Raw genomic sequence first — 27,121 nt, forward strand, 5'->3', positions numbered from 1 at the left:
GAACCTTGATGTTCTTTTAGTTATCAATATTCCTAGATAAAAACACATACCTTTGCCACTTGGGGTTGCCACATACTCTGCACAGATCAATAAGATCTAAGTATCCTGCAAGATTTATGGTACTTTCCTATTTAATAGATTTTTCTACTCTTTCTAACTAATCCAAACTATCAACAGCCAGTTTCCTCAGTACTACATATCAAGAATCAAAAGTTCTACATTTGTATTTCAGATAGAGGAAAAAGACCATTGTCACATTTCTCATCTATGGCCTTTTAATAGAGGGCCACAGTTTACCTGTGGTCTGAAGTTATGTTTGGTTAACGAATGTGTTCTTACTCAAATATTCCAGGCACAAAAATAGAAAACTGGAATGAAAACACCTGAAATTTTAGTTTTAGTTCACATATCACCTTATAGTGAATATGAAGCTATTGTATCATTTTAAAGTTTTTACTGGAGTATAATATACACACAAGAAAGTGTAAATATATCACAAGTGTACAACTTGATAAATAATGTATTTCATTTACTTTCAAAAAAGCAAGAGAATTTGATAAAGGCTAACACCTTTGCATGACAAATACCCTCAGCAATCCAGAATTAAAAGAGACATTCCTGAATCTGATAAAAGGTATCTATGAAAAGGCCCAAAGTCAATATTATTCCCCTTAAAATCAGGAACAAGATAAAGAGATACACTATCACTACTTCTATTTATTATCATACTGGAGATCCTGGCATCAAGTCAGGAAAAGGAGATAAAATGTACAAAGTTTGGAAAGGGAGAAGTAAAAGACACTTTTATTCATAGATGATGCATTTGTGTATGTAGAAAATACAAAAGAATCTATAAACACACTGTAAGAACTAGGACCAGGAGGTGAATTAAAGAAAGTCACTAAACACAAAAATCAATTTTATTTCTGGATTCCAGCTAAAAGTGTTGGAAAATAAAGTTAAAATGCCATTTATGAAATACCTGGGAATGAATTTAATGAAGGTTTGCAAATGCCCAAGAATAAAAACTACAACCCATTATAATAAAGAGAATTAGAGAGAACCTACTTAAATGAAGAGGATAACAAACAAATCTGAAGACTCCATGTTAAGATGTCAATTGTCCCATATTGACTCATAAATTCAACACAATCCCAATCAAATTACCAGGAACCCTTTTGGTGGAAGTTGAGAGGCTAATTCTAAAACTTATGTGGAAGCACAAGGATCTAGAATAAGCTTTGATTAAAAAAAAGAGAGAGAGAGAGAATGTGACCTGCATTTCCAGATTTCAAAACTTATATGAAGCCTTAGTAATTAAGCAGAATGGTCAATTGGTATGAGGATAAAGTAAATAGGTTGGGAAACAATTAAGTGCAAGAATACCCCATACACATATACTGCCAATTGATTTTCTCCAAAGATGACTATTGTGAAAATTAATAAATGAAACCTTACTAAATAAAATAGAGTTAGGAATGTTGGCAGTAGAGGCCCAACTACGTGTAGTCAATTGCACCTAGATACTATTTACTATACCAGCAGGAGGAAGAGAGACTTTCCTTTCCGCCCAGAATAGCCCAGCCAATTGGAGACAGTCACAACTCAGCCAATGAGAAGCTGTTATACTTCAAATTCCCATTTCCTCCAAAAGACTTTTTTTTTTTAAATAACAACCCTCCCACTTTCCTCTATAAAAGAATTCCTCTCCTTTGTTTTGCAGACTTGCCTATGGTTTTTACCATAGACTGCTTGTCCCAGATTTCAGTTCTCTGCTATTCCTGAATTAAACCAATTTTTGCTGGTAAAATAACCAGCAGTTTCATTTTTAAGTTTAGCACTATATAATTCAGTGGAGGAAAGGACGGTCTATGTAGGATAAGTGCTGGAGCAATTGGCTACTTGTATTTTTATTTTTTGCCCATTTTTTTTATTATGTTATGTTTATCACCATACATAACATCATTAGTTTTTGATGTAGTCTTCAATGATTCACTGTTTGCGTATAACACCCAGTGCTCCACGCAGAATGTGCCCTTTTTAATACCCATCACCAGGCTAACCCATACCCCCACCCCCCTCCCCTCTAGAACCCTCAGTTTGTTTCTCAGTGTCCATTGTCTCTCACGATTTGTCTCTCCCTCCGATTTACCCCCCCTTCATTTTCCCCTTCCTGTTATCTTCTTCTTCTTCTTTTTTTAAACATATAATGTATTATTTGTTTCAGAGGTACTGGGCTACTTGTATTTTTTAAAAGTCTCCTGATCTCTCCTTCGCCAATACAAAAAGTTAATTCTAAATGAATAAGAGATCTAAATGTGATAGGTGAAACTATAAAGCTTCTAAAAGAAAACAGAATTTCTTTATGACCTGGGGGTGGGCAGAGGTTTCTTTGAAAGTGCACACACAAAAAAACACTAACCATAAAAGAAAAAATAATAAATTCCACTCCTTAAAAATTATGCTTGGAGTGCCTGGGTGGCTCAGTTGTTAGGTGTCTGCCTTTGGCTCAGGTCATGATCCCAGGGTCCTGGGGTGGAGCCCCGCATCGGGCTCCCTGCTCTGCGGGAAGCCTGCTTCTCCCTCTCCCACTCCCCTTGCTTGTGTTCCCTCTCTCGCTATCTCTCTCTCTGTCAAATAAATAAATAAAATCTTTTTTAAAAAATTATGCTTATGGGCGCCTGGGTGGCTCAGATGGTTAATCGTCTGCCTTCAGCTCAGGGTCCTGGGATCGAGTCCCGCATCGGGCTCCCTGCTCCTTGGGAGCCTGCTTCTCCCTCTGCCTCTCTCTCTCTCTCTCTCTCTGTCTTTCATGAATAAATAAATAAAATCTTAAAAAAAAATTATGCTTATGTTCCCCAAATACATCATTGAGAGAGTGAAAAAGCAAGTTACAGACTAGGCTAAAATATTTGTGCTATATGTATCTGATAAAGAACTTGAACACAACTAACCTTGCCTACAACTTTTTAAATAATAGAAATAAAATAAATAACCTACAATCCAAGAAACATGGCAAATGATGTGAAGTGACGCTTATCAAAAGAAATAATCCAAATGGCCAATAAGCTGAGGAAAATGTGCTCAACATCATTACTCATCAACAAACTATAAATTAAATCCACAATGCCATACCACAGCACACACACTAATATGGCAAAAGAATTTAAAAGAATGACAAGAACTTTTGCTTCTGGAAAGATGCAGTTGTCACGAATTTTATTTTAGCCATTCTGATGGGTGTGTAGGGATATCTCCTTGTGATTTCAGTTTGCATTTCTCTAATTGGCTAATGATGTTGAATATATTTTCTCGTGCATATTTGTCATCTGTATATCTTTTTTAGTAAAATATTTTTTGTCCATGTTCTGATGAGATTGTTAGATTTATTTACTGTTTAGCTTTGAGAATTCTTTATATATTCTAGATACTGGTCTTTTGAGGGATATATGGTTTGCAAATAGTTTTTCTCAGTCTGGAGCTTCTTGTCTCTCTACCCTTTTAAAAAGGATCTTTTTTGCAGGGCAAAGGATCTTAATTTTGAATTTACCTCTCTTCCTCTCTCTCTCTTTTTAAACTTGTATGGACTGTGTTTTTGGTGTCAAGTCTAAGAACTCTTGGCCCAGATTTACGTATCAAAAATTTTGTCTTATGCTTTTTCTAAGAGTTTTACAATTTAACATTTTACATTTGTCTGTGATCACCTCAAGTTGATTTTATTAACTTAGTTTTTATGAAGTGTGAAGCTTAAATCAAGTTTCATTTTTCTCGCCTATGGAGGTCCACTTGCTCCAACCCCATAGATTGAAGAGCTTATCTTTCTTCCACTGAATTTCTTTGGCACTTTTGTAAAAGAACAAAAAATTCAGGGGCGCCTGGGTGGCTCAGTCGTTGAGCGTCTGCCTTCAGCTCGGGTCCTGATCCCAGGGTCCTGGGATCGAGCCCCACATCAGGCTCCTTGCTCTGCAAGAAGCCTGCTTCTCCCTCTCCCGCTCCCCTGCTTGTGTTCCCTCTATCGCTGTGTTTCTCTCTGTCGGATAAATAGATAAAATCTTTGAAAAAAAATTCAGTCGGGTATATTTGTGTGGATCTATTTGTGGGTTCTCTAGTTTTTGCACTGATCTGTATGTTTCTTTCTGTACCAATAACACATCATCTTGATTTTACTGTAGCTATAGCTTGAAGTCACATAGACTGATTGCTCCCACTTTATTCTTCTTTTCTCAAGATTGCTCTAGTTATCCTAGTATTCTACATTTTCATATAAATTTTAGAATAATCTTGCATATATATATAAAAAACGCTGCATGGATTTCAACAGAAACTATGTAAAATGTATATATCCTTCTGGGGAGAATTGATCTATCTACCATTTTGAGTCTTTTAATTTACAAAGACAGGATGTGTCTTCATTTGTCTTCTTTGATTTCCTTCATCGGCATTTTGGAGGTTTCAGCACAAAATTTCGATATATGTTTTGTTAGGTTTACACCTAGGAGTCTAGGGTCCTTTTGAAGCATTGTAAATGGCACTATATTTTTAATTTATGTGTCCACATGTTCACTGCTAGTATATAGAAATTCATTTGATTTTTGTATGTTTATCTTGTATCCCATGACCTTGTTGAACCCATTGAATAGTTTTAGGATATTTTTTGTATATACATTGGGATTTTCTTTTCTTTTTTTTCACAGTCTAAAAAGAAATTTGTTTGTTTATGAGAGCCATGATTTGGGACATTAGAAAGTTCTCCAGGGATGTGTTGGGAAAAATGTGGTGAGAGGGCGAGACTCAGCAACCCACGAGCATGTCAAAAGATGTGCACAAACTCTCTTGGGTGAACTCTGCTCTGACTTCAGGCCAAAGGTGTTTGCTTGCAGGGCCCTGACAGCTGAATGGCTGGAAGGCCCTGTCTCGAGAGAATTTATTCGGAACCTTTCTTCTTCTTTGTCTACTTCACTGGTATGTCGTGTAACGTAGCGTCCACTGCTACCTCAACTTGCTTTTGTAGCTTTTTCTTTTCTCTCCTTTTTTTGGGCTTTGGGGTAATGTCCTGGTCATCAGGGGGCCACACACAATCCTCTCCATCCTCAGCAGAAACACCAGAATTCTCATCCCAACAAGGGTCTCCGAGCTGCCGTTCAACTTGGTCTCTCTTCTTCTTGGCCTGGGGTTCGGTGTAAGTCTCCACATTTTTATCTTTTGCCCCTTTCTTTCTCTTCTTTCCCCTTTTTCTTTCTATTCAGTTCTCTGCAAGGTCAGGCCCTGCTGCTCTGACCTGTGGCTTATTCTTTAGCTGCGCCAGCCGCTTGGCAAAGTACTCCTGGATGGTGAAGGCACTGGTCGTTGTAGTGGAGGATACATTCCCATCAGGAGTGGCAGGGCTGGAATCATCATGCTCAGGAGTCTTCTTACTCTGTCTTTTCCCAAAAATGCAGTCAAGATCTGTTTTGCTCCGAGATAATAGATCCTTCCCTTTTGTGAATTTCGTATAGTGAACACGGTTTTTGGAGATTTTGGACTTTTCTTCAAGGCTGAAAGTCTTCTTTTCTTTGTTGTCTGAGGAGTCTGTTGTTTCCTGCCCATGGCAAGTGTTCAGCTCAGCCAGAAGCTGGTTAAAATCATCCTGATGAGCAATCCAGTTATCTTCATCATTGATCGTAGCTCCAAGTCCCAGGTGGTTATTTTTAACTTGGATTTTAATATGATTTGTGGCTCCTTGCTCCTGAGCCCCTAAACCCTTTCCTTTAGACCACCCCATCTTCTCTAGCATCCTCTGGCCAAACTTGGAATCGTTACTGCTTCACGCAGTGTTTCTTGGATCCACAGCCCACTTCTGCTTCCGCCGCAGCTCAGCCAGCATCGACACGTCGAGAGCCTGGGGCGCCGCGAGTCTCCGGGCCTGAGCGGTGGCGGCAACCGAAGCAGCCGGCTCGTGAAGAAGCTAGAACCACGGGACTCCTACATTGGGATTTTCTACATAGACAATTACATTATCTACAAAGAATGGAGGTTTTACTTCTTTTCTGATCTATATGATTGTCTTTACTTGTACTTGTTTTATTGCACTGGTTCGAGCATCTAGCGTTATATTAAATGAAACTGACATGTGTGACTATCTTTGCCTTTTTCCCGATGTCAGGGCAAAAGTATATAGTATTTTACTGGTGAGCACACTATTAGCTGTTGAGGAAGTTCGCCACTACTCCTATGTTTCTCAGAGTTTTTACCATGAATGACTTGAATTTTGGCAAAAAAAAAAAAAATTCTGTATAGATTAACATGATCATGTGATTTTTCTTTTTTAGCCTGTTAATGTGGTGGATTCCATCAATTAATTTCCAAGCATTGAAGCAGACTCGAGTCCCTGAAAAAAATCCATTTGCATTTGGGTATTATTCTATTTATATATTGATGAATTCTACTTTCTAATATTTTGTGAAGAAATTTTGTGCCTATATTCACAAGGGAAATTTCTCTGCAGTTTTCTTTTCTATATGGTCTTCGCCTGATTTTGGTATTGGGGAAATACTACTTCTTAAAATGAGTTAGGAATTACTTTCTTTCTATTTTCTGGAAGAAACTGTGTAAAATTCATGCTAACTCTTCAAATTTTTAATAGAATTCTCCAATTAAGCCGTTTGAGCCTGGAGATTTATTATTATTATTATTTAACATTTAATTTTTCACATTGTGACCAGCTTTTTTTTTTTAAGATTTTATTTATTCATTTGAGAGAGAGAGAGAGAGAGATAACAAAAGAGAGCAGAGCAGGAGGGAGAGACAGAGGGAAAAGCAGGCTCTCCGAGGAGCAGGGAGCCAGATGTGGTAGTCCATCCCAGGACCCTGGGATCATGATCTGAGCCGAAGGCAGAGAGCCTAACCAACTGAGCCACCCAAGCACCCCATGACTGCAGCTTCCTCTGACTGTTTGCTCAGGAGAGATAAAGACGGGCTGCTCCTGGAGCTCTACAGCAAGGTTTGGGGATAGGTCGCAGGTGCTCTGAGAGCACTGTGCCCCGCGCAGAAATAGGTTCCTGCATCTGCAGTCTGGGAGGGCTCCATGTGCAGGGAACTGTCCTTTCTAGTCTCTCCAAACCGAGCTGTCAGTCTTTCTTGCTTCACTTCTCCACCCTTAAGTAATGTGATCAGGAGAACAGGACCACCCCCAGGCCTTTGCTTATACCACTGTAAGCTGTTTAAAGTGATTGAGGAATTGCAGTAAATTGTGAAGTCCTTTCCTTCTCGTAGAAGCAGAAATTGAGGATTTTGCTTTATCTCTTGTCCATTTATTTCTGTTAAAAAAAATGGGAGGCATCAGAGAAAATCAGATTAGATCCCTATTCTCTGAGCTACAATGGCCTCTCTCTTGTCTAATTTTGTCCTTCTTTCCTTGTCTCCCTTCTCCAAGTCCTGCTATCTTTCTCCTTTTTCAGCCCACCCCCCCATTTTTTTGCTCTTAATCAGAAAACCTCATTCCTGCAGATGCCTGCAGATAATATTCCACTGTGTTGGATTCTCGGGAAGCAATCAGGGAAATCTCAAACTCACGTGATATTTGCATCCATAAGATCAACATTAGTACTGTAAGTAACATCTCTTTCCTTCCTCTTCAGAAAGAGTGGCTGAATCCGAGTGCTCCTAAATGCGTTTCCCTTGTACAAGTGTCTTCCAGACCCAAAGAAATGTAGTCTACCACTACCTTTTGAAAAGGAAAGGGAAAGAAGTGACTGCAGTTTTAGACAGCCAATCTGACTGTTTTTCTCAGCCGCTTTCAGAGGAGGGTCTATATTTACAGATGTTGCCTCCTTGTGGCTGGACTAAAAAATTGCTGATTTTATAACCGATTCCTTTATACACTGTTTTCCAATTCAAATGGTATAAATATTTGTCAAGGCTTGGGGAAACGAGAGTTTACTGATACTGATATTGTTTAGGCAGGAATACTTTGTCTTTTAAAAATGGATCCTGTGATTTAAAACTGGGGTGTCAAAAGGAAATAAAAAGTTCCATTTGTCATTTCCAGTTTCATCCAGAATCATGTGTGCATGCTAACAGAACATACAAGGTAACAGACATTTTAATAAATGTGGAAAAGACTCATAATTTTTGTTAGATCACCCATGATCTCAAAGTAGAAGATAAAAAGTATCCAATTCTCTGTCATCATACAGATTATCCTGGTTGTTTAATTATCTAATTTAGAGGTCATCTCTATTGTCCCACTATGTTACTTTCCCACATATCAGGGATTTTTAAAAAATTGATATAATTTGTAAAAAAGGTCTTAACCACCAGACATGAATTTCTCCATTTATGGAAGAATGCTTCCATAGAACACAGCACTTGGGTAAAATAGCTCCATATGGTTCCACAGGTTGTCACTCTCACTTACCACAGCACTTACTGCCCTGTCGTATAATGATCTGTTCATTGTCTGAGCTGCCTTATGTATCTTGAGGGTATGTGTACTGTATCATCCTCAACAACTTTGCTGTCCTATATGGTAGCTATTAGCCACACGAGCCTACTTAAAGTAATTAAATTAAATAAAATTTAAAATTTAGTTTCTCAGTTGTATGAGCCACATTTTAAGGGCTTAATAACCACATAGGGCTAGTGGCTAGTGGACAGCACAGGTATAGAACATTTCTACCATCTCAGAAGGTTCTGTTGGACAGTGCTCCTCCAGAGTGTGGGGTCTATGAAAGCAAGGAATTTTGTCTGTTTTGTTCACTGATGAATCACGAGTAAAGTCCCTGACATGTGGTAGTCACTCCATCAATATTTGTCTTTGTTCATTGCCATGTTCCCAGAAACTATTCTAACACCTGGCAAAGAGTGGATACTGAAATGTTTGTTAAATGATAAATAAATGTGTATGTTTGCATATATAATATGTGAAAGTTTAACTCAAAATTTTCCAAAGACCAATCTAAATGTACCCTTCTGTGAAGGTAAACAATCAAGGGTTGGTTGTAGCTATTTAGAATGTTAGTTTGGGGGGATGCCTGGCTGGTTTAGTCAGTTAAGCATCTGCCTTCAGCTCAGGTCATGATCCTGGGGTCCTGGGATCGAGCCCCAGGTCAGGCTCCCTGCTCAGTGGGGAGTCTGTTTTTCCCTCTGCCCCTCCCCCTGCTCATGCTCTCTTTCTCTCTCTCTCCCAAATAAATAAAAGAAATCTTAAAAAAAAAAAAGAAATGTTACTTTGGGGAGAAACTGTATTTTTTTCCCTAGGTCTACCATAACAAACTACCACAAATGTGGTGGCTCAAAAGAACAAAATCTTATTTACTAACAGTGCTGGAGGCCAGAAGTATGAAATCAAGGTGTCAGCAGGGCAGTGCTCCCTCTGAATGCTCCAGGGAAGGATCCTTCCCCTCCTCCTCCAGCTTCTGGTGTTTCTAGGCATTCCTTGGCTTGTGGCTGCATCACTCTAAACTCTACCTCCAGCAAGAATGTGTCACAAGGCCTCCTCATCTGTGTGTCTCTTAAAAGGACACTTGTCATTTATGATTTATGACCCAGCTGGATAAGCCAGGATGATCTTATGTTGCTATTCTTAACTTAATTACATTTGCAAAGGCTCTTTGTCAGATAAGATCACATTCACAGTTTCCATGGATTAAGATGTGGACTTATCTTTTGGGGACCCATCGGTTTGCCCACTATAGGGGCTCTGATGTCTTTGAAGTAGTACCATGTAAATGTTTTCATAGTAGAAATCTCAACACTTCATTTAGAGTCACAGGTGGATCTGAATTTGAATTGAAACATAATACAGAAACAGAACAAGAAGCAGTTTCAGGGTGTGCCAGAAAATGAAAATCCCATGGGTTAAGATAAACCTTTTGGACATACACACTATTGGGATATTTTTCCTTCATAGGAGTGTTGGACTTGGGTCTCAAAATGAAGACAAAACTATCAGTGCTATGGTAGTGAAGACTCCTTCCCATCTCCAAAGAGCAGAGAGTCTGGAAGGGGTATCTGTAGGTGTTTTCATCATTCTGTCGCAGAATGTTACAGAAATGTAATCTGGCACCGGGAAATCTGGTGCAGGAGAAATCTGCTCTTCCCCAACACACACCGTGGTCTCTGGTGTAACCTTTCTCTGGGTCCTACAGCCTGACATAAAAATTTGCTAAGTTAAGAGAAGAGGACCTGACCATGCATTGGCTTAAGGAGTAGAAAGAATCTCTACATTCCTGGTAGGAAATGCTTGCACTGAATATAAATATAAAGTAGCAAATATTCTTGTTAAAACAATCAGAAGGGAGGACAAATTCAAGAATATTTATACTAAAATGTTATGTGTTATCCCATGAGAGGACATCCTTCAGATAAGAAATCAATAATGCTGTCTAAATTTGGACGTGTTGGATGAGTAGACTTGTGTGCATTTGACAATGGGCAAAGTATAATCTGGGCAAAGGGGCCAGCATCTGCAAAGGCACAGATTTAAGAAAGAGTTCAGTGTGCATAAATGGTTAGGCTTTTTAAATGGCTGATATGCATCTGGAGTACATAGTGAAAAAGTGGGGGAAGGCAAAATTAGAAAATAACTAGAGGGAGTCTCTGGGTGGCTCAGTCATTTAAGTGGCTTCTTTCGGCTCAGGTCATGATCCCAGAGTCCTGGGATCGAGCACATACCACCCTGCCCGGTTGGGCTTTCTCTCACACTCTCCCTTTCTCTCTCTCTCTCTCTCAAATAAATAAATAAAATCTTTTAAAAAATAAATTTAAAAAGAAGATAACTTAGGGGAAAACCGTAAATGGCCTCCTATCTTTTAATATAGAATTGATCTTTACAACTTCTGATGGTTCCTCATTACCCAAAGATTAGCAAGAAGTGACCTAATCAAATATATATATCTTATAATAATTCTAGTGGCGGCTTAAAAGAAGTAGAGACTAGAGGCAACAGATGATTAAGAGGCTGTAGCAATCATCCAAGTGAGAGGTGCTGAATGCCTGAATTAGGACAGTAGCAGGGTTATAAAAATAAGGAAATTGCTCTGTGTGCTACTTGAGAGGTCAAATTGACATGACCTTGAAAATTACTGGATATGTATTGTGCTTCATTAGCACTCTGGTACCTATCTGTCATAAAGAATGTGTTTATTCCATTAGCTTTTTGGTAAGATGCCCCCAATATCCATGCTTCCTAAATCCCATGCTCCACTTCCACAGTGAATCTGGGCAAGCTTTGTGACTCACTTTTGAGTCACAGCTGAACCCAGCGTTCCAGGCATTCTTTAAGGCTCCAGACATGTCAGTGAGCAATTTGGGGTATTCCAGTCCAGTCGAGCCCCAGATGTCACATGGAGCAAAAGTAGTATGAGATAGTAAGATGGTAGCTGTTTAAAACCATTGAGTTTTGGGGTGGTTTGTTATGCAGCAAACTACAGGGGCACCAAAGTCCATTGCAGATTCTTGTTGAGGACTTAGGGGAAATTGGCAAGAATTAAAATGTGTTTTTCAACTATCTGATTCCTGATGGTCTCTAATAGCTCAACGTGGAACAGCTGCCTATTTCACCAAATTTCTTTTTGAATATGGTCCTTGTGCTCCTGCTCTGGCACAGAAGATGTGTTCGGGTGTAATGTGAGTTCTGGGTCTCCACAGCACAAGAGCAGGTGGCTAATTGCTCATGTTGGGGCCCTACAATAAACAGGGAGACGTAAGGTTTTCCTGTTCAATGACATTTTTATACTTCACTTGTTCTTCTCATTCCATTTACTAAACCCTAAAAAACAAACAACCCCCCCAAAACTGTGGGGCTATTTACAAGAGCATGCCAGTATTTCTGTGAATAATCAAAATTTAACAGACTATTTTCAATTTCAGAGCAATTTTAGAACCCAGAGACTGAGAATTTTGGTTCATATTTCCTTGGTTACACATGACTTTTGTAAAGATATGGATATTTTTTTGTAAGGACTCTGCAGTCCGGATTTACATTTTTCCCCATACTTATAACAATAGATTTTCCAAATTATGTGCCACTGTATCCAGGAATTGACCACATGTGTGGAAAGAGTTTTCTCGCCTCACATCCAAAGACAAGCAAGGGGCCCAAGTAAGTTGGAGTCAGGGGCCAGTTTCAAGTGGCATTCTATTTGGAAGTGTAGTGTAAATGTAGCCAATTTCTCTATATTCTATGACACAGAAAAAGCCTGTGAAGTCTTGTGTTGCAGCAGTGCACAAATGAACCAAACTCTGTCCTTGACGACTTTCTGTGCCTTTTGTTTCTACCAATTCAGTTAGCTAAAACCACAGGATCATTACTGAAAATATGAGAAATTCCTACCATTGATTTTTATGCCAATAATGATGGAGATCTAGTTTGGGAAGCTGACCCGCAGCTGGAACAGTGATTGATCTCCTGTGTTGTTTTACCCTACCAACACTAGTGTGCAAAGGACTGTAGGTTTTCCTCACTCGGTGTCATGCTACACACTTCCCATTCTATTACACACATGCCAATAACATAAGAGATTCAACTATTCCCAGTCAGATGGTCAAATAGATTTATTACTACCTTGTAAATGATTTTTGGAAAAACAATCTTTCCATATGTATGTCTCTTAAACAAGGGTACAGTCTGAGGGATTTGTATGTATGCAATTCAAAACTGTTTACAGAAGATGTAGTATTTTTGTTACACATGTGATAATGACAGTAATGAGATTTCAAAAAAAAATCTATAAAAAGAAATAGAGAGAGAGCAATAGTAGCATAATTTGAGAGGCTGGACCAGAGCTGGATAGGCTGTTATTAATGTGGATGTCAGGAGAAAGCTGACAAGTAGATGAAGAGGCCCAGAAACAAGTTAATTCATGTTAACAAAACCCAGAAAGGTTCCAGAATTAGAGGCCTCTAAAGTACCACTGGGGTATTAAACTGGTGGATTGTTTGGAAATCTGTAAAATAAGCAAGCACCAGATATTTTACCCATCTCATGTGCCTGGAAGTTACAAATGAAGAACATCTTAGATCATCATAGAGTTCAGGTACTTATCACAATCACAGTGTAAGCTGGAGGATAGACCAAGAGCCCTAGTGAACGTCCCTTGTCAGTGCTCCTTTCAGATTTCACAAGTGATTTTTAAAAACTGGAAATAGCCAGGGGGCCTGGGTGGTTCAGTGGTTAAGCAACCAACTCTTGATCTCAGCTCAGGTCTTGATCTAAGGGTCTGTGAGTTCAAGCCCCCGCATTGGGTTCCATGCTGGGCGTGAAGCCTACTTAAAAATAAATAAATAAATAAAATGCAAATGGTCCAAAATGCAAATAGCCACATATGAGAAGAAATGAAATCCCCAAATGTTCACGTAGGGGGAAGGTTGAACTGAACCAAAACCAAAACCCTCCATGCGTTAACGGAGGCAGCATTGCCTGTTCTGGTATGAAACGTGCAGATCTCCATGCCAGGAGTGAGAAGAGGGCATATTCACACTCCCCATTCATACATGTGAAGAGATGAAGAGATATGATAGGATGACTAGTTCTTAAGATGTAGCAACAATGAGGAGTAAATATTGCCCTAGTTTAACCAGATTATTTTAGATAGGGTGGAGTAACCATCTAGTTCATCTGGAATCGGTTATGCCAAAAGAGGAGGCAAGGGATCTAACTTAGTAATATGACTGATATATTGGTGGGAGTTGAGGTTAGTGTTGCTTAGTAACAGTCCAGTTAGGTGAGGGAGCTACAATGACTAGAAGGCTTGTTTATCTATGTCTGCTCTTTCCCCTGATTACTGAAAACACTGTAATTCAGTGAATTTGCCTTTTCCACCTACACATAGCTCTTTAAAAAAAAAAAAAGACTTCTTTTATCATTTATTTAAGAAAGAGAGACAGGGCACGAGTGGGAGGGGCAGAGGGAGAGGGAGAGAGAATCTCAAGCAGACTCTGCTCTGAGCACAGAGCTGGACCTGAGTCTCGATCTCATGACCATGAGATCAGGACCTGAGCTGAAACCAAGAGCCAGTGCTTAACCAACCACTCAGGTGCCCCACTCATGCTCTTGTCAACGCTGGTGCCAGAGCAGCACCAGCCATGGGTTTTGATATGGGCTGCAGGTGCCTGAAGAGCACTGTGTCATAGCACAGAGGTATATGACTGCATCTTCAGGCTGGAATCCTTCGATGTACAAGGAGCTATAACCCTCCTGTGTATTAAGAGTGGTTTTTACTCGTCCTTTCTTCTTTTCATCCCCATTTAAAGTAACTGAGAACAGGAACGTGGGGCTTTTTGCAGGTTCCCATCTGTACCACTGTAAAGAGTAAAAACTGTTGGAAGGAAAACGGCAGGTGAAATTGGTGTTCTCTCCTTCCTGAACATGAAGCCATGGAGGATTCTGTTCCACATTCAATACGCTGCCCGCTCCTGTTGAGAAAGACAGGGTCAGACATAGAAATTGGTCTCTCTACAGTTTCCATTTTCTTCACACATTCCCAAGTAAAACCTAGGGGTGTCTGACTGCATCTCCCCCCTTCCCCGTCACCACCCACAACTGTTCAAAATGTGTTCAGCAATCCAAGGACTTACCGCCAAGGTGAAGCCACAGGATTAGCAGTGAGGCTACCAAAGGACTCCTCTCCATTAATCCTGTGCAAGGATCTCAGCAGAGGAATGTTCTGCAGCCTAGATCTGTGGAATATTCTGCTTCAGAAAAGAGAATTTTGCATCTTGTTGCCCAGCCAATCAGAGACAAGTTCATATGAATGTCTTGGAACACACCAACCAACTCTGCCCTAGATTTAGTTTCTTGTGGTTCAAACACTGTTTTCTTGATGCCAGCTTCACAAACGTTGAGGAAATCCCCCGTAGGTTTGTAACATAAAGAGAGCTGACAACTTTGCAGAAGGCTGCTTCATCACGGACTGCCATTATCCAGCTGCAGAGAGAGTTGCAGGTGGCATAACAATCTGGGGTACAAAAAGCACTTTGGTTAGAAATCTTTCTATGAATTTTCAAAAAAATTTTTAGAACTTGCAAATCACCCCAAATTGAGGATGTGCATCCTTACTAGGTGCTAAATTACCTTTTTGCTTAATTACATTATTCTAATACAAAAGTCATGCAAGAGATATTATTACTCCCAACGTACAAACAAAGAAACTAAAGTTCAAAGAGATTAAGTAATTAACTCAGGGTCAAACACCTAGTAAATGGCATAATAAGAATCAGAACATATATCTATCTACCTATCTGGAGTCTATGATGTTTGGAATCTGTCATGCCACCTACATTTGTGATGCCCTGTAAATGGTTTAGATGTTAGAGAATATATGTTCTAAAAATAATGGGAATCAGTATTGTGATTATTTTTCCTAATAGCCAAAAATGTGGGAACAATTCAAATGTCCATCAGCTGGTAAATGGATAAATGAAATGTGGCATATTCATCAAAGGAATACTATTCAGCAATAAAAATGAGTTAAATAATAAATAAAAATATAAATAAATGAAGTTAAATACTACTATATGCTTCAACATAGATGAATCTAAAACTATGTTAAGGAAAAGAGCCAGACACAAGAGTGAACATATTGAATCCTTCATTATATTAAATGTTCAGAAGAGGAACACAGAAAGAGATAAAGGAGATCAGTGTTTGACTGGGGCCAGGGGTGGAAATAAGGATTCAATGTAATTGGATATGAAGGATCTTTGGGGGGTGATAAAATGTTTAAAATGTTTAAAAATGGACTATTGTAATGGTTTCACAAACCACTTATGGTATCGATAAATACAGTATAGTACTGTGAATGTATTTTTTTCTTCCTTATGATTTTCCTGATAACATTTTCTTTTCTCTAGCTTACTTTTGTAATGATACTGTATATAATACATATAAGATGCAAAAATCTAGGTCAATTGACTGTTATCAGTAAGGCTTCTGGTCAACAGCAGGCTCTTCGTGGTTTTTTGGTGAGTCAAAATTTAAAAACACGATTTTCAGTTATGTAAGGCTCAGTGTCCCCAACATTCGCCTTGTTCAAGGGTCAACTGTTATTTCATCTTTTGCACATTTATTCAACAAATGTATACTTATTGTACCTCCTCTGGGCTAGGCATTGTTCAGGCAGGGAAGATGCAGTATTGAGGTGGATAGAAAAGGCCCATGGTGCAGTGGGAAAAGAAAAACATTAAATAAACAGACTTTAAAAATAAGATAATTTTAAAGAGTGATGCACATTATAAAGAATATACAATACTGTATTGAAATAGAGAATTACTTTTGGGGTGAGGAAAAGTATCTGCTCTAAATAAGATATAGTGGGAGGGCTCCACTCTGTAACTTACCCAGTGAGGTATTTAACTTCTCTTGCACTCAACTTTCTTTTCTGTAAGTAGCCAATGTCTTTCTATTGGGCAGTGGCCTGAGCTTGGCATGCATCATCTCATTTACTTCCCATCAACACCCATGGTGTAGGGATGAGGAAACTGAAGCATAAAAATTATTAAGTAATTTGCCTCAGCTCTTAACTAATGAATGGTAGATTTAGAAATCCAACCCAAGTTTATGGTCTCAAGGTACACTGCCTCCTAAAAGGATGATGCAGCCAACCTTGACGTGTTCCAATAAGAATTAAACGAGAACACACATGCAAATCACCTAGTGTAATAACCTCCCTATCTTAGGCACTCAACCAGATGCATGTAATATATAAAATATTGATGGGTTCGAGACACTTCCTAACCTGAATCTGAAACTGCAGGGGAGTTTATTGACAAGATAAAGCTCAATATTTTCTGAGGTGTGTTTGTAATCTAACAGCATATTTCACATATTATCGTAAGTATCCATGGTCTATCATGTTTCTTACTGTTAATGGGAAGTCAGGGCATTATGATGTCATATTGGGAGGTTGGGTGGCATGTTATAACATGAAAAGAGTAAACCAAGCATGGTTCCTTACAATGCAATTATTATTTTTTTCCAACACTGACTCTTGCTCCTGCTTCTCAGGATATTTCTATACCACAATAAAAGAGCAGTAAACACAATTTCACTTAACAGAGAAAAATCTCCCAACCTCTGCAACAGTGCCAAGCTTTATTTCCATGATATCTTATTACTCTCCAGCCCAAATCATCCCACGTATTATATTTATCATTCAAAGTCGATCACTTTCACTTCTGGCTAGGCAAAAGATTAAAAACAAGCCAGCCCTCCCGAATCTTCTCTCGCATGATTACCGCAATGGGAAGTTTACTGGCTTTGATTCAGCAATGGTAGCTCCCATTGGGACTAGTCTTTGCCACTATTTAACTTGTCTGTCATCCCTGGAGGGCAGTCACAAAATATTACAGTTTGTCCATGACTTTGTTTACATCCAAATTTCCTTCACAAATGTTACTCTAGCTGACTTCCAGTAAATTCAGGCTCAATAACGAGGTGCATAGACAACAGCTTTGCATAGACTTCTCCACCAGCTATTGCAACTGCATGAGGTCAGATCCTTATAACTACTCTCTGATTCTACCCTACTCGTGGTGGTTGGTGGTTCTGCATATCTGATTGTACCCTGACACAAAGACTAAAAGGAAAAGGCTAAGGAATCACGGACCTGTACCTCTGAAACAAATAATACATTATATGTTTAAAAAAGAAGAAGAAGAAGATAGCAGGAAGGGAAAAATGAAGGGGGGAGGAATCGGAAGGGGAGATGAACCATGAGAGACTATGGACTCTGAGAAACAAACTGAGGGTTCTAGAGGGGAGGGGGGGTGGGGGGATGGGTTAGCCTGATGATGGGTATTAAGGAGGGCACGTATTGAATGGAGCACTGGGTGTTATACGCAAACAATGAATCATGGAACACTACATCAAGAACTAATGATGTAATGGATGGTGATTAACATAACATAATAAAAAAATAATTTAAAAAAAAGGAAAAGCCTAAGGAGATAATTTTCATGATGATTCCAGATAATTGGACCCAGATATTTGATGTGAGCATCTTTAAGTGACACTGCCACTTTAAATCATTATGGGGCAAATTTATTCAACTTCAGACAACTTTGCACATATTCTTTATGATTGATTTTAAGTAAAAAATTCAAGACTGAAAATGAATTAGAAAAAAAGTTACTCTGGACACCCGCTTCCAAATGACATAGGAAAAGGTTTAACTTAGAACTTAAAGCTGATTCAGACCACAGACTAAGCAACCACACTCACTAACATTTCTTGTCTGGGATCTGCAGGTATGCATTTCGACTTGGCTCCTGCAGCAGCGGGCTCTCTCTTATTTCGCTCTGGGATTTTTGTTCAGCTTTATTATCACTTCAAACACTCTGTTCCTGGAGAGCACAGAAATACTTCGCTGAGTCTTCCAGCTGTAAGGTTGAAATGGTGAAGCTGATGGATTTAGTTGCCTTCTGGAAGTTTATAGAATAGCAACCATTCTTTGCATTCTGGTCAAAAGAACTCTGATGAACAAGGAAAGTGATCTCTCCACTGGGAAGCTGTGGATACCAAAAAGTATAGTATGTGCTCTGCCTTGTTTCACACAGACAGTTCAGGGTACTGGATGGCTGCCCCCTCTCTCATGGATGGGGCTGGCTGGACTTGAGTCACTTTCTTGGCCACACTGGATCCTGAAGGGAAAATCAGACAACAGAGCTGATGTAGTAAATAAAATATGGTTAAGAATTAGACTAATTTGGGGTGCCTGGGTGGTCCCATAGGTTAAGCATCTGACTCTTGATTTTAGCTCAGGTCATGATCTCAGGGTTGTGAGATTGAGCCCTGTGTCAGGCTCCGTGCTGAGTGTGGAGCCTGCTTGGGATTCTCCCTTTCCTCTCCCACTGCCCACCCCCCTCACGAAAAAAAAAAAAAAGAAGAATTAGACTAATTTCAGACCCAAAGACAAACCAAACTGAAATCATAATATGTAATATGCTTATTTTTCTCCAGTCTTCCTTCCTTCCTCAAATACACATGAAATACCAGACGCCTACATGCAGTCCTTTCATCCTTAACATTCTGACCCTTGTCTGGAACCATCCCCACCGGAATAGATGGAGGCCACAAATGCCCTTGGCAGGTTGGGGAGCAGCATATGGGTTGGCACACATCTGGCACAGATGTGTTTAGCTTTGCTCAAGCTCTGAGTTCCCAGCAGCACATACACAGAATTCCCGAGTTCTGATGCTGCTCCTCCAAATGGGAAAGAGGGTTTCTTATGTTCATTGACCACATGGTCCATGCACAGACAAGAGTCTGGCTCACCCCAAACCTTTACTTTGTCTATGGGTCTTTCCCTCAAAGTTAAGTAAGGCAGTACCTAAAAAGGGAGGTGGAAAAAGCAATCAGCATTAAAGTTTTGAGCTGAGGGGAAATGAAGGTTGGATCAGTTGACATACATTGATAATTTGCAGAGGAAATAATTTTAGGGGCCCATTGGAAATAGAATTTATTATGGGCCATGGACTTTCCTTGTAAATCTACTTACTGGTCGTTAAGTTAACCGACATGTACTTTTCACCACCCAGAATCTAACGATTGAAAAAAAACACCACCACTACCTCACAGATCTTTGGTTTCTCAGTGAAAGTCAATCCTATCCAAAGCAATGGGTACATCTCTTTTTCTTCTTCCTTACTGACTTCTAGGGCTCTACTTAACTTTTAGAATAAATAAAGCTACTTCAAAAGCAAATGACAAAAAATCAGTCCTTCTGACTTTCCAAATCCATTTAGTTTATATTTTCATGAAATTATAACAGAAATAAGATATTACTCTTTTGAAATCTGACATTGGGCTTTACTTATTAGACACAGAAAAGGATCAGTATTTTCAATCTTATTGCCTCCACAAGTAGAATTGTACTTATTAGATCATGTGTCCTAGAATTATCCTTATGTCCCATTTTCTCTCTTTGGTCCAGAGAGTTTGGTCTCACTTATTAAATTCTGTGGCTGGGTAATTTTTATTTATTTATTTTTTTTGTAAAATAAAGTCAAGATAAGCACGCTAGATCTCTCGGTGACACAAAGCTCCTACAGATGTGACATCTTTATGCTGCACATACTTAGGACATGTCAACACCAGATGATGGCTGAAGTTTTGTATCCTGTTACTGATCATGTGGAAGGTAGCTGTCATTCTTCTATTTGGTTTCATTGTTTTAATGGATGAATTAATCTGAAAGGACCAAAAGGCAAATAATTAGATAAGAAAGTGCAGGCAAGGTCTCTAAAACAATGACAGTTTTTTGATTCAAAAGTCAAAGTAATTTATCAGTGAGTGGTGCAGGGAAGAGAGTTTATAATTAGTTCTGTCCCACTGCACCTCAGAATGCTGACAGGTAACTGATGCCTCGGTGGGCAATTATTTGTAACTAAGCAAAGGAGACCATGTGCTGTGGACTCAGCAGTCTGGGGAGCAACATTATGGCAAGATTTCCCTCTTGTTGAAACAAGCCTGCTGTATTTCTGATGGTAGAGGTGAACGTCCCTCAGCGGCATATAGCGGTGGCCTCTGAAATGTGGTTTCTGGCTGGATCAAGTTTGAATGTGCTAGGACACCTACTTGGCCCGTCCCAAATGTTTCATCTTTCCTTGTGATTTAATGATTATATCTGGTAAAGGACAAGCCTCAAGCTTAATACCAAAGGAATAATGAAAAGGAAATTTATTACTTAAAATTTCCAAGTTTAATAAATTAATATGTGATAAGATCTGACAGGCTTATCTGAAACAAATTTACTATGAACCATGGCTGTGATTGCAAATACTTATTCATGTTTTGACTCTTCTCTTGCCTTCAACCTGATTCTAAGGTGAAATGTGCTCACTGATCTTTGGCTTCCCTACATGATACAAATGAGAAATCATGACCTCCTTTCCTTCCTGCTTACCACCAAACCATGAGAACTGGTACCTTCACAACAGCAAACATTGCTCAGACAAATGATATCAAAATATGCTTCTGACATCTGTGACCTCTCCAGATGTGTATTGGAATACCAAATGTAACAGCAGTAAAATCATATTCATTTATGATGTAACGCTATGCTTAATTTATTAGAAGTTATAGAAAGGAAAAAAAGAACAAAACAAAACAAAAAACAACAACAAAAAAGAAATTATAGGAAGGGAGAATCCATGAGTCCTCTAAATTCAAATAAATTTGGCCATGTTGTTGCCATGAAGGCACACATAATGTTTGGTGCAATTCTACCATTCTTATAGTTATCATGAAAACAAAACCTCTTCCAAAATGCTGTTTTATCAGTGAAAATCTTCCAAATTTTTAATAGTATAAATATTTTTCAAAATGAAAGTATTTCATTCTGTGTGTGTTTTGGATATTAACTCATCAAATATATGATTTGCGAATATTTACTCCCATTCTGTGAGTTGTGTTTTCATTTTCTTGATGATTTCCTTTGCTGTACAGAAACTTTTTGGTTTGATGTAGTCCCACTTATTTATTTTTGGCTTTTGTTGACTTCGCTTTGGGTATCAAATCCAAAAAGTCACTGCCAAGACTGATGTCAAGGGGCTTACCCTCTATGTTTTCTTCAGGAGTTCTATGGTTTCAAGTCTTAACATTCAAGTCTTTAATCCATTTTAAGTAGAATTTTGTTTATGGGGTAAGATACAGGTCCAGTGTCATTCTTTTGCTTGTGACTGTCCACTTTTCCTAGTACCATTTAGTGAGGAGACTATCCTTCCCCATTGTATATTCTTGGCTCCTTTATCATAAATAAATTGATCAAATATGTGTGGATTTACTTCAGGGCTCTCTGTTTTGTTCCATTTATATTTGTGTCTGTTTTATGCCAATATCATACTGTTCTGATTACTACAACTTTGTAATATAGTTTGATATTAGGATGTATGATGCCTCCAGCTTTGTTCTTCTTTCTGAAGATTGCTTTGGCTATTTAGGGTCTTCTGTGGTTCCATACAAGTTTAGGTTTATTCGTTCTATTTCTGTGAAAAATGTCATTGGAATTTTCAGAGATTGTATTGATTCCAAAGATTACTTTGGCTAGTGCAAACATATTAACAATGTCAATTTTTCCAATCCATGAGTATAGAATATCTTTTCATTTATTTGTGTCTTCAATTTTTTTCAATGTCTTATGGTTTTCATTGTACAGGTCTTTCACCTCCTTGGTTAAATTTATTTCTAGACATTTTATTCTTTTTGATGCAATTGTAAATGGGATTCTTTTCTTAATTTCTCTTTCTGATAGTTTGTTATTAGTATATAGAAACACAACTGATTTCTGTAGATTGATTTTGTATCCCACAACTTTACTGAAATCATATATTGGTTCTAACATATACTGACATCTTCTGGCATATCTCTAATTCTGAGCCAATTGATTTTTTTCCCACTTTCCTTTCTTATGTATTGAAAACATGTACAGTGTGACTAGGGAAGGAAGTCTCTGTGTTTATTTTTTTTTTTAAAGATTTTATTTATTTAATTGATAGAGAGAGAGAGAGGGAACACAAGCAGGGGGAGTGGGAGAGGGAGAAGCAGGCTTCCCGCCGAGCAGGGAGCCCGATGCGGGGCTCGATCCCAGGACCCTGGGATCATGACCTGAGCCGAAGGCAGTCGCTTAACCAACTGAGCCACCCAGGCGCCCCTCTGTGTTGTTTATTTTAAGAGGAACACACTGTAATTCACAAGCCAACTGAAAGATTTTTCTAGTAGAATTTTTGTTGGCATTTATTTAGCCTATTGGGAACACATCTGGCAAAGTTGTAGGTAATAAGCATTTCATTCTCCATTCTATGAACTGGTAGAGCTAGAAAAAAATTATTAAATAATTTTCACATGGAAAGGTATAAAAATTATCTAGCAGACACCTTTGCCCCCAGCAATGAGAATAAACAGATATTTAATTTTGCTATGTTTTCTACAGATCTCTCTCTAACATTACAGACAGAACCAAGAGAGTAACCTCTGTTCCTTCTCTTGTTTCTAAAGTAGTAACCACTATTAGGAATATTCCATGCATGTCTTTTAAATTTTGGCCTTATAGCTCTGTATCATAAAATAATATATTATACTCTGTTTGTATTTTGACATTTCTCATAAATAAGTGTGATGTAGTACATACCATTCTGGTACTTTTCACACTCAGCTCTTTTTTTTAAAAGATATATCTAAGAAAATCTGCATAGAACTACTTTTTTGCTTTTAATAGTGTTATATTTCCATTGGGTGACTACTCCACTATTTGTCCGTTCCATTACTGATTGATTATTCTTATGTTAAAACAGCACTGCAGTGAGTACCCTGTAGATGTCTCCTTGCTCAAATATTTGAATTTCTTTAATGTAGATATCAGGAATTGGAACTGCTGGGTTTTTTAGATATGTATATCTTCTTTATTAGGTTAGGCAAATTGTTCTCCTAAGTGTTTGAATAAATTGTTCTCTGTGTGGTTGTTTTTCTTCCAACTGAACAGGTCTAATAGTCCTCCTCTCCCTGTATTCTTGTCAGCATACTTTTATCAGACTTTTAATTCTTTGCTGACCTGATAGAAATGAAATAGTAATTTCTTTTAATATAATTTCCTCTGACTAGTATAGAAGTTGATGTTTTATATGTTCACTGGCCATGCTTAGTTCCTCTCCTTTAGAGTGTCTTTAATATTCTTATCTATTTTATATTGGATGTTTGCCTTATTTATTTGTAGGAGTTCCCTATGTAACCATAATTCCTATATTTTCTTGGTTATATGGTTTACAAATACATCCTTCATCTCATTTTTAATTTTGTAGTGAGGTTCTCATGCAGGCTAAAATTCCCCTTCTATTACTAATGCTTTAGGAATTTTTATTTCTAATTATCAAATTAATGACTCTAGATCTATTTAGTTTTTCTATTTCTTGAGTTATTTTTAATATTTATTTTGTCTATTAAGTTGTTCCTTTTTCTCAGAGTTTTAAAACTTACTGGCTCAGCATAACTTTTTCTTTTTTTTTCAGGGTTTTTTTTTTTGTATTTTTTTCTTTAAATTTTTTATTGTTATGTTAATCACCATACATTACATCATTAGTTTTTGATGTAGTGTTGCATGAGTGTTGTTCGTGCATAACACCCAGTGCTCCATGCAGAACGTGCCCTCTTTAATACCCATCACCAGGCTAACCCATCCCCCCGCCCAGAACCCTCAGTTTGTTTTTCAGAGTCTTTCATCTCTCATGGTTCGTCTCCCCCTCCGATTTACTACCCTTCATTCTTCCCCTTCTGCTATTTTCTTCTTTTTTTTTTCTTAACATATATTGCATTATTTGTTTCAGAGGTACAAATCTGTGATTCAACAGTCTTGCACAATTCACAGTGCTCACCATAGCACATACCCTCCCCAATGTCTATCACCCAGCCACCCCATCCCTCCCACCCCCCCACCACTCCAGCAACCCTCAGTTTGTTTCCTGAGATTAAGAATTCCTCATATCAGCGAGATCATATGATACATGTCTTTCTCTGGTTGACTTATCAGCATAACTTTTTCTTAATAAAATTTTAATTTCTACCGTATTTCTAGATATGTCTGGTTTTTAATCTTTCATTTGATTGTTTTTATTGGTTTCCTAAAAAATTACCACAAACTTGGTGGCTTAAAATAATAAAAATGTATTCTCTTACAACTCTGAAGTTTGGAAGTCTAAAATCATTTCCACTGGGCTAAAATCAAGATGCCAACTGCTCTAAGTTCTTCTGGAGGCTACAGGGAATAACTGTTTTCTTGCCTTGTCCAACTTCTAGAAGCTGTCCTAAGTTCCACATCACACTGCCTCCTTGGGCCACACTGCCTCATCTCCCTCTGGTTCTGTCCTCACATCTCTTCTCTAACTCTACTGAAACCCTTTGGGAAACAGCAGGTGCAAGAACACTCAGCCCCTCCCCTGTCCCCCTGAAAACAGGAAACAAATCTCTCATGTGAAAAATATGCTCCCTGTACTAAGAAGTAAAAAAACATCCTTATCACCAAAGATAGGGACTTTAAAGCCGGGTAAACTATAGAAATAAACCTTGTGACTGTCAGCTCAAATTCTGCTTAGAATTACTTATTAATAAAGTTCCCAAACATCTGGGGTTTTTGTCGTCTAAATTCCTCACAAACCTATGTTCTCTTTGTTTAAATTGTATTAAAACTGCCTGCTTTGGTCATTTTTTTGAGTCTCAATTTCATTATTGGGCCTCCATGTGCATATAATAAAACTTGATTTTTTTTTCTCCTGTTGCTCTGTCTTGTCTCAATTTAATTTCTAAGCTAGCTGGAAGAAGCCTGGGAGTAAAGAAGGAAACTTCTTCCCCTACATCATGTAAGATAATATATTCACAGATTCCAGGGAATAGGACATGAACATCTTTGAGGGTCATTATTCAGCCTACTACATTGTTTAAGTATTTTTTAGTTTTTCTATTATTAATATTATCAATATTTTTTAGTTCATTAAAAATAGCACTGGATTTCCCCATTTATTGTTTTGGTTTTTTGCTGTTTGATTAATTTTTATACTTTATTTTTAATTAAAGTATAATTTATACAATGTAATAAATGGGTTGTAAGTATAAAGTTAGCGGCATTTGAAAAATTGCAGACTTATAAACCACACCTCTATCAAACTATGGAGTATTTCCTTCACTCCATCAAGATCCCTTGGGCCCCACCCGGTTCCCAACCCACACAGGAAACCATTGCTCTGCTTTATTTCACTATGGACTGGCTTGCCTATTTTAGAATTTCATATAAATGGAGTCAAACTATATGCACGATTTGCACCTGGAAATTTTTGCTAGGCATTATGTCACTGACATTTATTCATGTTGTTATGGGTATCAGTGGTTCTGTCCATTTCATAGCTGAACTAATATTCCATTGTATATATACAGCATAGTTTAATTTGTTTATGTATATTTTCTCTAGTTTACTGCTATTATGAATAAAGCTGCTGTGAATATTTCTTCTTTTTTCCTAAAGATTTTTTATTTATTTATTTGACAGAGAGAGACACAGCAAGAGAGGGAACACAAGCAGGGGGAGTAGGAGAGGGAGAAGCAGGCTCCCCACCGAGCAGGGAGCCTGCTCAATCCCAGGACCCTGGGACCATGACCTGAGCCGAAGGCAGACGCTTAATGACTGAGCCACCCAGGCGCCCCTGCTGTGAATATTTCTATACAAATCTTTTTGTAGACATGTTTTCATTTCCCTTGGGGAAATGTCTAGAAGGGAATCATTGGGTTGCGGTAGATGAAGGTTTATTTTATGAGAAACTGCCGAAGTCGTTGCCCAGTTTACACTCCAGTCAGAAATGTTTACAAATCCAGTTGCTTCACATGTTTACTCTTTATTTTGAAATAATTTTAAGCTGGCATAGAAATTGCAAAAACATTGCAGAGTTCTCTTGTACACTTCATCCAACTTTTTCCAATGACAACATCTTACAATAACCATAGTACAATAATCAAAGCCAGAAAACTGATATTGATATTGATACAGCTCTATTCACATAGATCTTACTCTGATTCACCAGGTTATACATGAATTCCTTTTTTAATGCACAACTCTATGAAATTTTATCATATGCATAGGATTGTGTAACCAACACTGCAATCAAGATACAGAACTATTCCATCACTCTAAAGAAACTCCCTTTGCACATCCTCCTATCCCTGCAACACTTGGCAACCACTGATCTCTTTTCCATCCCTATAATTTTGTCCTTTTGAGAATATTGTACCAGTGGAATCATATATATGGAATCATAATAATCCAATAAGTGAAATCATACATTGTGTAGCCTTGTAAGACGGACTTTTTTCACTCAGGATAATGCCCTTGAGATCCATCCAGTTTGTTGCATGTATCAATAGTCTGTTCCTTTTAATTACTAAATAGTATTCCACCGTATGGATGTACCACCGTGTATTTATCCATTTGCCCAACGAAAAAGATTTGGATGGTTTCCAGTTTTTGGCCATCATGAATATAGTTGCTATGAATATTCATGTACAGATTTTTTGTGTAAATTTATCATTTCTCTAATATATGTACTGAAGATCATGATTGCTGCATTGTAAGGTAAGTGAATGTTTAACTTTATGTGAAACCTCCAAATT

At 38.2% G+C, this 27,121-nt stretch overlaps 1 pseudogene and 1 gene segment (V, D, J or C); both read right to left on the reverse strand.

Annotated features, from left to right (window-relative positions):
• The window catches only part of LOC113908991, a 394,892-nt gene that overhangs the window by 350,690 nt on the left and 17,081 nt on the right, over positions 1-27,121 (reverse strand).
• Positions 4,925-6,109, reverse strand: LOC113908679 (annotated as a pseudogene).

The sequence above is a fragment of the Zalophus californianus genome, chromosome 6, assembly GCF_009762305.2.
Source record: "Zalophus californianus isolate mZalCal1 chromosome 6, mZalCal1.pri.v2, whole genome shotgun sequence".
In the NCBI taxonomy this organism is placed as follows: domain Eukaryota; kingdom Metazoa; phylum Chordata; class Mammalia; order Carnivora; family Otariidae; genus Zalophus; species Zalophus californianus.